Below are 12,063 nucleotides of genomic sequence, written 5' to 3' on the forward strand. Positions count from 1 at the left end.
GGAAAAATAATGTGGCTAAGATCTAAGACATTTAAAACAAAGCAACCGGCCAGCATACTAATGTATGTTGTAAAAGTTGTTCCAACGTGTATTCCTAGGTGAAGGCTTATAAATATGAAAAAACGATAATTTTGATGTGCTCCGGAGAGTTGTTTGTTTTAAAGAGTAAAATGGTATAACTATCTTTCGTTTCACTTTGGAAGAAACTGAATAATAAAAAAGGAAGCTAGAGAAAGGAAAGTATACATTTCCTTTCTTTTCTTTAGTTATATAAACTCGGGAACACACCTAAGGAGGTTTTTTGAAAGGAGGGTATCCTTGAAACAAGGGTTCGATAGGTGGTACATCTACATTGGTAGTGGTTTTCTGACCCAACTGGAGAGGTAGTAACGAACTTTGTGGTTGAGGCACAAAATTACCTTCTTTAAGAGCTTCTTCATTCGTCATGAAAGGAGAGACTTGAGAACAAAGAGTTGAACTATAAGAGTGTTCTAAGTAGCGCAACCCTATGGTGGGCACCAATTTTTTGCTACAACAAATAATGGTAGGGGACGATATCGATGGCTTCAAGGGATCTTCACATATGAGCAATTAAACTGTCAGCTCACTGCAGGAGAGTGTCTCATGTGATCAACCTCCGACATGAGAATAATTTAGTTGTTTTAGGGAGGTATAATCATTGTAAGAAGAAAGTGGTGAAAAAGACGAGTTTATAGTGTGATAAATGAGATGTCAAAGGCATTCTTATATATTGGGACTTCTTGACCAAGCCAGCTCCCCTGTGAACATCTCAGATGCGCAAAGAGGTATGATGCTTCTCTCCTTTGCTTGTTGCAGATGAGACTTTACTCTTTTAGGTGAGCGAGGCTTCAACCTGCTGGACAATAAGCTTCCTTCACTCAATCGCGTGCTATAGTAGCCATCGATCTTTGTATTCAATGCACAGACTTTTGGGCGTTACTGTTTACTTCCAATCAAATAGATGATTTCAAGCCTTTGACAAATATTTAAGCTTAGCAGATATCAGAGTTGTCATCATCATCGTACTCAGTAAATCCCACCAATAGCAAAGCTATGATAGGGTCTGAGGAGGGTAAGATGTAGATAACCTTACCTCTACCACGTAGGAATAGAGATGCTGCTTCCGGTGAGACCCCCTGCTTGATAGTAGTAGCTTTGCATCAAGCTTTGAACATAAGATACATAACACTCAACCATTGAGACACCAGCTAATTAGTGCATATACTATTGTCTTTCACTATTAGAGTTGTAAGTTAGTTTTATTATTTTGTCTTTTGTTTTGAGTTCACCAACGTCATCATTTACAAAATATTTTCTTATGTATGCATCCATGTTTTCTTCCACCATAAAGAAACATGCAGAGAAAGTGGGTTTCATATGGACTGTTATTAATCATAGATGGATTGAACTCGTAACCAACCACCATATGAACCAATATACATTTGTAATGATTTTAATGTTGCTAAAGTGGGGGCATTTGGTGATTATATTAAAGAGACTTGTACCAAACAAAAAATCCACTAAAACAAGATATCGTAACACTCACTACTTTATTAGACTTCATATCATACCGAATTTTCGAAGATATAATCAATTAATGAAACCTTTGTAATGGGAGGCATATCTTTGCCATGCTTTTGGTTACTGTTTTCTTAAGGGAATTTGACAAATCTAGAACAATCATGTGCTACATTTAAAATTTCATATTTCAAGCAAAGTTAGTATATTTTAATTCATAACCTTTTCACAGTGAAGATAATGATGATTGACTGTTAGCAACATAATAGGCTTTTAGGTAACGTTCATTAAGTTTTGTAGGTATTAATTCAGCCAAAGGTTTAAGAGAGACAAGATATTAGGATGTGGTGCAAACATAAAATTGAACGCATACACAATAAGTGAACTTGAGGATTTAATGTGGTTCTGTCTACACTAACTTTATGCATTCATGAGTGACAACAATGTATATTTTTATTTTGTGATAACGATTACAAATACTACATTATTGTCATTTCACTACTTTCCTCTACTGAATTTCTACTCTTGAAGAAAAATTACAAATATGTGTACTTTAGCAACAAAATGTAATAATTGTTTATGATAATAATGTATTACTCGTATATTTCTCGGTGTTTCTATTGTCAAGTTCATGACGTCCTAGCTAGGATGACAAATAAACTTTCTCGAAAGTATGATGGTCCCGACTAGACAAGTTATAGTGTCTTTCATCCGTCCAAAACCCTAACATCGAAACTTCCACCACCACCACCGGCCACCTTAATTAGCTACATGCCATCGTATATGTGTGTCAAAACTCGTTAGGAGAACAAAGGCCACACCAGTGAACTAAAGGGTAATAGAAACACCGGCTATAAAGACTTGTGCCTTTCAAAACAGGGCAAATGAGCCAATGTGTGTACTCAAAGGTAGGGTGGGGACCTAGCTTTTCATGGCCCCTTAATTCACATGGGTTTGTGAGGAATGTAACATGCATGCATGGTTGTCTAGCAACATGCCAACATTTCCATGGCCACCATATATATATCACTACATGGCATATACACAAATATCTTGTAATTAAACCACTCACTCGATCGATGCATAACTATTTTAATACATACGATATTTTCATGTGTTCATGTTATTTTGTTTAAATAATCTAATAGCTAGATTCCTATTATCTAATTTCTGAATGTGTAGGTTCCATTTTTGTTATTTTTAAAGTTATATATATAGCGGATGAGACCCATCCCACAAATCACGTAAAAGCAACCAATAACAAGGTTAAAACGATAAGAGCATCCACAACGCCCCTGCATGGAGCTTGTCTGGAACTTTCAAACCCAACTATTCCAAACCTTAACCATTGTGGTGCTCGTCTAGATTTTTGAAGTCTGGAATTACAAACTGCGCCTATGGGCCTCAAACGTTGTGGTTGTTCTAAAACAGTTTCTCTTTTTTTGTACAATCATACTTACACTGGTTACATATGAACTAAGTATATTCATTTGAACTATAGCTAAGTTAACGCATCTATATGGCTTAAACGAGAGATGAGCTCTGAAAACCAAAGGTCATGTGATGATATAACTTAAATAAATATGAATTCATAATGTAGATCAAGGGATGAGATGGCTTTTAAGCACACTCGATGTACCTCCCATTGGTCCAACTCATCTGTTTTGTGACAATCAAGCAAACCGGCATATAGCAAATAACCCGGTCTTCCATGAAGGAGCAAATTAAACATGTCAAGATGCATGGATCGTCATTTTGTCTGTGAGCAAGTTGAGATACAAAACTCGAAGCCTAATACTAAAACACAAATTGCGAACATACTTACCAAGCCATTGGGAACTGAACAGTTTCGTACACTACTCGATAAGTTGGACATTTAAGACATCCATGCTCCAATTTGAAGGGAAGTATTGATAGATATTACCCCTTCCGTGATTATAGTTATTCTCCTAGTCAAACCCGTTTATTTCTTGCCATACTTACTGCCTTAATTCTTGGCATAATTAAAGGCTTTTGATTATTTATACATAGATGTTCTTTTCATTGTAACTGTAACTTTCTGATCAAAGTATCTTTTACCGTCCATAACGATTTTGTATATCTAAGACGTAACCAATTATAATTCACTTTTTTTAAACCTTAATGCATCTATGTTTTAAGCGAGACATGAGCTCTCAAACCAGATGCCATGCGATTGATAAGATTTAAATATAAAATATGAAATTAGAATGTAAATTAATATATATTGGTCATATTTTTCTCATATATGCCAAATAATATACATCTCCATAAGGCATTTACATATCATACTTTCTTTTGCTTTTTGACAAATGACACTTTTAATTTCCTCACATCTTAAGCTATGAAGTTACTATGGTAATGTTATGACTTAAAGATCGGCATATAGTTTTTAAAAGATTAGAGTTTTCGATTCAAAAGGGGGCCAGTAATGTTGCAACTTGTTGCCCGTTTATCTTCTGTTTTGATGTAATAAGTATTTTCAGGTTTATAAATAAACTACCATGCAAATCAATATGTTAAAAGAATTTAGCACTACGTTAGAATTCAAGGTCCAATCATTGTCATGGGTCATTCTTAGTAACTATGATTACCAAGTGGATGATATTAATAACAGATATTCCTAACAAGAGCAAGATAAATTAATATGGGTCACTCTTAGTAACTATGATTACCAAGTGGATAATATTAATACAGATATTCCTAACAAGAACAAGATAAACTAATACTAAGGTATTTTGAAAACATAAGACTATATTAATGAACATGTATCATTGTTTGGTTGGCCCAGCCATAAAGTTAACAATTTATATTAATAAATATATGTGAATGTGTTAAATCAATTAATATGTTTAATGTTGCAAACGAGTTTCTCAACTTACGGTTTTGATACACAATCTAACTTGAATTTTTTAAATGGTGATGTAACTGATCAAACATACTAAGAAAATGGTAGGACCCTACCCTTTTATGTATGTATATATATACACACACAAGCCTCATATCCTCTGTATACATCATTCACTCAATTCTTTAATCCACTCTTCATCTCTCCTTATATATCTATTTTCTCTCTCTCTCTCTCAACAAATCAGAACACAAGCTGTTTATTGGTTGTACTTCCTCTACCACCTCTCTCTTATTACCTTTCTTTTTGTTAATTTGTCTATGTTTTTTTATACACACAAACACTTGCTCACCATCTCCAACATGTTTATCTATAGTTGTTAATAACTTGGTTCTTTAGTTCCCTATCTACCTAACAACTAGAATAGTATTCCATGTGTAACCCAACACAATCTTCCCCATCCAAAGTTGTTCGTTTACATGAATACCCTTTTCAAGAATCTCAACAACAACAACAATAATAATAATAATAATTCTCCACAATCTATGGATGAAAATCATCACCGACTTCATGGTTGGCCAACTCCATCTCAGGTAACAAATTGTATAAATGCATACATCTTGTATTGGCATTATCATACACGAAGTGATGATCTCTATCAATGCACAAAAACATTACATTTCTACAAATTTAAATGGTTTTCTCTCAATATTATAAGTTAAAAGTTTTATGACTTCATTTTCAATCTTATCTTTACACCTTCAATCTTATCTTTTACACCTTTTAAAGTGTGAAAAACTTGCATGTTAAAGTGTCAAATTTACAATTTGATTTGTTATATTGTAACTTGTCTATCTATATGTGAATTTTCACTTAGAAAAAGTTTATTATTTTAAGTTATCCAACTCCTTTTAAAGTACCAACCTTTTCCATGGTTATAATTCACAACTTTTTTTTGTAAATGCATTAATAAGTTCTACATGATATACAACTAGACATTTTTTTCATACAAACTTCTTTTTATCAGTTACTACAAAACTAATGGTTTTTACCGGCGGCTAAATCCGTAACAGTCTGTTAGTCCATCAACAATCTATTAGTGAAGGTGCTTAGCTCAAAGTCCGTCGCAACGCATGGGTACATCACAAGCATGAATCTTCCTTCCACTATATATAGAAAGTTACATCCTTAAATCTGTTTTTACCTACCCTTTGAGCTAGCAATCTTTTCTCATGTTTAAAACAAGCATATTTAAAACTTTCTTGAAAATACATGGATTTTGTTATTCGCTCATGATGATGAGGCCTTATGTGTGTGTCCTAACTTAGGAAACACGTGCTCAAAATAAGAGATAGTATTGGGGCTCGCCTCCATGAAAGTGTTTACGTGTACATTTGGATTTTTGGATTCATGTACCAAAAACCGATGTGCACTACTACTGTGAGCATATCCAATGAAAATGCATTTTGGGACCAATCCTAAGAGCCTTAGGAGGTGGTACGGTGACTTTAGCTAGGCACCCCCACACTTTCATGTATTTGTACGAAGGTTCTCTTTCCTTCCATAACTTATAAGGAGTCTCGTCCCTATTCTTGAGAGGTATCTTATTTAAAAGATAATTTGCCGTTAAAATGGCATCCCCCCACATGTCATGGCTCACCCCAGAACTAACCAACATGGCATTCATCATCTCTTTCAATGTACGGTTCTTTCGTTCCGCCATGCCATTTGATTGTGGAGAATAAGGAGCGGTTAATTCATGTATTATGCCACTTTGTGCGCATAAATCCGCAAATGGTGAAACGTATTCACCTCCTCGATCGCTTCTCACACGTTTAATTTTCTTGTTAAGTTGTAACTCAACTTCATTTTTAAACAAGATAAAATTTTCTATTGCTTCATCTTTACTTTTAAGTAAATATACATAGCAATATTTTGAGCAATCATCAATAAACGTGATGAAATATTTGTTTCCCCCTCTTGTTGGGCACATTTTTAAATCGCACACATCGGTGTGAATTAAATCAAGTGTTTCGGTTATTCTTTCAACCGATTTGAAGGATGATCTTGTAAGTTTGGATTCAACACATGTTTCGCATTTCGAGTTTGTATCAATGTGGAATGTTGGTATGCTTTTTAATTTAATTAAACGACAAAGTGAATTGAAATTTACATGTCCTAATCTACCATGCCAAACATTTGAATTTAAAGACTCAATAATATAAGCAGAAGTAGATGCCTTATTCATTTCATTTCCAATCACGGTTACATCAAGTTTAAACATACCATTGAGGGCATAGCCCTTACCAACATACATTCCACGCTTAGTCAAGATAAACTTGTCCGACTCAAACACTAAACGAAAAACAAACTTATTAAGCAACCAACCCGAAACCAAATTCTTACGAATTTCGGGCACATACAAAGTGTTGCTCAAAGTAAGTTTTTTTCCCGAAGTCATCTTCAAGATCACATTCCCTTCACCCTTGATGTCGGCCGTTGCTTGATTCCCCATAAACAACTTAGCATCACTAGCAGCCTCCTTAAAGGTGCTAAAGAGGGTCTTGTCACCACACACATGACGGGTCACACCCGTATCAATGAACCATCCTTGCGGTTTGTCCCCCACAAGATTGATTTCTTCAATCATTGCCGAGAGCTCGATGATCATTGCCACCAACGGTTCACCATTTTCATCCACCATATGAGCATGCTCACGCTTAGGCTTCTTGCATTGGTTCGCACGATGGCCATTCTCATTACAATTGTAACAAACACCTTGGAAGTTTGAAGATTGAGGTTTCTTTTTCACAACCTCCTTCTTCATTCCAAGGTTCACCTTTCCCTTTCCCTTTCCCTTATCCATTTTACCCTTACCCTTATACCCCCCCTTAGAAGATTGTCCAAGTTCAACCATGTTGGTCTTAGCCATTGGCTCCACACGAGCTGATTTTTGAGCCGTTTTATTGTCTTCCTCAATTCGAAGACGAACAATTAATTCATCAATAGTCATTTCCTTTCATTTGTGCTTAAGATAATTCTTAAACTCAACCCAACTAGGAGGCAACTTTTCAATTATGGCTGCAACTTGGAACGTTTCACTAAGTGTCATACCCTCGGCATGAATTTCATGAAGTATAACTTGTAGTTCTTGGACTTTGGTGATCACAGTCTTGGAGTCAACCATTTTAAAGTCCAAAAAAAAGGCCACAACAAATTTCTTTGTTCCCGCATCTTCGGTTTTATACTTCTTGTCTAAAGACTCCCATAGTTCTTTGGCAGTCTTTATCCCACAATAGACGTTATACAATGGATCCGCCAAACCATTGAGCACGTAATTGCGACATAGAAATTCAGAATGTTTCCAATCGTCCAAAGCACTCACACTTTGGGCATCATCTTGGGCAGTGGGTCTGGGGGCTGTTTTCTCCAAGAACTGTGCTAAGTTCAAAGTTGTCAAGTAGAAAAACATTTTCTGCTGCCACCTCTTAAAGTGGACACCCGTAAACTTTTCGGGTTTTTCAGCATGGTTAGCCATTGTGGTCGCTCCCACATTGGCTGGGGTCAAATGGACAGCAGGGGTAGCATTAGAAGTGTTTGGGGTTGGTCCTGTCATTCTTAAACACAGAAAACAGACCAAGTTAGTAACTTAGAAAAAAAAATTCAAAAAATTCTGAAATTTGCGAGATAAATTTATCCCGTGCGAGATAGCTTTATCTCGTGCGAGATAACACTATCTCGTGCGAGATAGCCAAAAAAAGCCCAAAAAAGGAGCCTTTTCTGATTTCAGAATGTTAAACAAAGAACGAATCTGTCTAAGTCCAACTTTGAAGATCCAATTCTTGATTCTGAGACCAAAACAGAAAAGAAAAAACTGTTTTTAAAACATATACTATTTTGAAACAAAACTGGTTTGGATCAAAATAGAATAGTTTCTGAAAATTTAAACAAAGTTTTCACGATAAGCTATCTCGTGCTAGATAGCCAAAAACAACCCAAAAAGGAGCCTTTTCTGATTTCAGAATTCTAAACCAAGAACGAATCTGTCTAAGTCCAACTTTGAAGATCTAATTCTTGATTCTGAGACCAAAACAGAAAAGAAAAAACTGTTTTTAAAACATATACTATTTTGAAACAAAATTGGTTTGGATCAAAATAGAATAGTTTCTGAAAATTTAAACAAAGTTTTCACGATAAGCTATCTCGTGCTATATAGCCAAAAACAACCCAAAAAAGGAGCCTTTTCTGATTTCAGAATGCTAAACCAAGAACGAATCTGTCTAAGTCCAACTTTGAAGATCCAATTCTTGATTCTGAGACCAAAACAAAAAAGAAAAAAAACTGTTTTTAAAACATATACTATTTTGAAACAAAACTGGTTTGGATCAAAATAGAATAGTTTCTGAAAATTTAAACAAAGTTTTTACGATAACGGTTTTAAAAAATTGTTTTAAGATTGTAGGAACCGAATTCGTGAATTGAGTAAATAAACAGAAAATTAACAAACAGTTTCATTACTCATACAATACAATACAAGAATCTGAAATACAATACAAAATCAAAGAAATAAACCAAATACAATACAAAAAAAAAATGTAAACGGTTTGGCTGAGGATCTTGTTGAACACGGGGCCCTTAAAACATTATTTCGAGTCTCCCAAGAGAACTCGTTGTTTACCAGGGTACAACAGCCGGGGCAGTAGTACTGCCAGAGTTAACCGTAAACCTGAAAAAGGTTCGAATAAAAGAAACTAGAAATGTAGAAGAAGAAGAAATTGGAAAAACCTTGCAACAATGCTTGTGTTGTGTGTAAGGTTTGGTGTATATTGCAACTTAGTTTACCTCTCTATTTATAGAGGAAAAACAAGGCACAAGTTCTCCATCCCACCGATGTGGGATACACCACTATAGTATTTTCTTTCAAATACACACAATCACACATCGATATCTCATTCATCAATGTCTATTAGTGTGCATTTGTTGTGTCATAACAACCTACTAATGCACACGTAACAAATTTTCCAACATGCAACTCATCAATACTTTCTCAAATACTTTTCACTCATTAACTCACTCACTATTCTTATTTCTTATATCTAGGCCTTCGAGGAAATCAAAGCCATTGGAAAGATCTCAGGACCAACAGCCATAACCGGTTTACTACTATATTCAAGAGCCATGATCTCCATGCTTTTCCTTGGCTACCTAGGCGAGCTTGAGCTCGCCGGTGGATCCCTCTCCATCGGGTTTGCCAACATCACCGGTTACTCCATCATCTCAGGCTTTGCCATGGGCATGGAACCCATTTGCGGTCAAGCTTACGGCGCAAAACAAATGAAAATCTTGGGCTTAACTCTACAAAGAACAATCCTTTTGCTTCTATCAACATCTCTCCCAATTTCCTTCATTTGGCTTAACATGAAGACAATATTAATATGGTGTGGCCAAGATGAACAAATCTCCACCGTAGCACAAACTTTCATCATGTTTTCGATACCAGATCTTTTCGTGTTGTCCCTATTACACCCTCTTCGTATTTATCTTCGGACACAAAACATAACTTTACCATTAACTTATTGTTCAGCAGTATCTATAATAGTTCATGTCCCATTAAACTTTTTGCTAGTAGGGTATTTAAAATTGGGCGTATCTGGTGTCGCAGTGGCAGTGGTGGTCACTAACCTAAACTTATTATTCCTCCTCACCACCGTCGTTTACTTCTCTGGCATCCACCATGAATCATGGGTCCCACCAAGCTCAGACTGTTTACGCGGTTGGTCAACGTTACTAGCACTTGCAATCCCCACGTGTGTGTCAGTGTGCCTAGAGTGGTGGTGGTACGAACTAATGATAATATTATGTGGATTATTATCAAACCCTAGGGCTACCGTGGCATCAATGGGTATACTCATCCAAATGACGTCGTTGGTTTATGTTTTCCCTTCGGCTTTAAGCCTAGGGGTTTCCACTAGAGTTGGTAATGAACTCGGTGCTAAGCGTCCGGCTAAGGCTCGTATATCGATGATTGTTTCGATTATATGCGCAGTCATAATGGGTTTTACAGCCATGGTGTTTACTACATTGATGAGACACAAATGGGGACGGTTTTTCACGACGGATGTGGAGATACTTGAACTTACATCGATGGCATTGCCGGTGGCTGGACTTTGTGAGCTTGGAAACTGTCCTCAAACCACGGGTTGTGGTGTGTTGAGAGGTAGTGCAAGGCCAAGTATTGGAGCTAATATTAACTTGGGATCATTTTACTTAGTGGGAATGCCTGTTGCTATATTAATGGGTTTCATTGTTAAATTAGGGTTTGCTGGATTTTGGTTGGGATTGTTTGCAGCTCAAGTGACATGTGCATTGTTGATGCTTTATGTTCTTTATAAAACTGACTGGAATGTTGAGGTTGAAAGAGCCAATGAGTTAGCAAAACCATTATCATTATCATCTTTAGAGATAATTAAGGATGAGGTTAAAGACTCCAAGGAAGTAAATCTTGAAGAAATAATATCTGTTTGTTCTATGGAAAAGGAGGTTGAGTTGGTGAAGGTGGATTGTTCTTCACTTGAAACATGTCCACTTATTGTGCATTGATGGATGATTACTAAAATTGATGATTAGTATTGGATACATAATTTTTTTTAGACATTGCTATTTACCATTGGAGAACTTTAATTTTATAAATTGGTTGTCAAAAATATAACAAGAAGTTAAGGTTGTCACCTAAAAAGACTTATTTGTTGGCTTGTGATATTTATGTATTTGTTATTGGGTGTAATTTAGATATTTTGTAACTATCTTAGAAGTTCGATTATGCACACAAAAATATTTGATAAAAAATGTGAGATTTGTGTTTGAAAAAGATACATGATAAATTGATGGAATGAAATCTTGTTGAACTTATTCGATCAAATGAATCAAGAAATAAACAAAATATTGTATAAAGCTATATGATTTTTGTTATTAATAAAAACGAGATCCGAATACTAAATACAATTAAAAGAAAAACTATTGATGAGTTTATATAATCTCAGATCTTACTTCTACTCAAATAAGGAAACATAATCAAACAAAATTTTAATTTGTTTATTTAATAATAAATAAAAAAAAAGACAACTTTGGCACAAATTATTTAACTTGGTCCCTAAATTTCATGTTAATCTCTACCATTACACCCCTTGAGATCTTCTATACGTACCACTCTGTACTTTTTGTATTAACCATTTGGGTCTTTTTAAGTTGATATTACACCAAGTTTACATATCCTTCGTTCCTTTGGACCGATGGCATTCTTTATAGTTTAACACATTATATTTCGTGGACTTTAGTGTTTATCAAAATTTTCAAAGATTTTCTGTGTGCTTAATTTTTAATTTTTACCTTCTTAACCATTGGAACTTATTTGGCGTTTGCAATTGGCCGATTTTAAATATGTGTACTTTAAGGGGGGCAAAAAGTCAATGTATGTTTTTTCATAAATAAAAGGTGAATTAAAATGTTGATTTCCGTCATTTCGATGTTTTTTGTCATTCTCATAGTTAAAGCACGTCACGTCGTTATTGGTCAATTAGAAGAGGCGGCAAGAAATCGAGTGTTGTATAAATGTTGCTGTTGAAAGTAAGAAACTATGTTAATGATACATCAAAAGCATA

General features: G+C 35.3%; 1 pseudogene; it reads left to right on the forward strand.

The window, feature by feature from the left end:
* Nucleotides 1-4,453: 4,453 nt before the first annotated feature.
* LOC143557690 (protein DETOXIFICATION 48-like) lies at nt 4,454-11,110 on the forward strand (annotated as a pseudogene).
* The last annotated feature ends 953 nt before the right edge of the window (nt 11,111-12,063 follow it).

Source organism: Bidens hawaiensis, unplaced genomic scaffold (genome assembly GCF_021521415.1).
Source record: "Bidens hawaiensis isolate Kalapana, Puna unplaced genomic scaffold, B.hawaiensis_p1.1 tig00019083_1, whole genome shotgun sequence".
Classification (NCBI taxonomy): Eukaryota; Viridiplantae; Streptophyta; class Magnoliopsida; order Asterales; family Asteraceae; genus Bidens; species Bidens hawaiensis.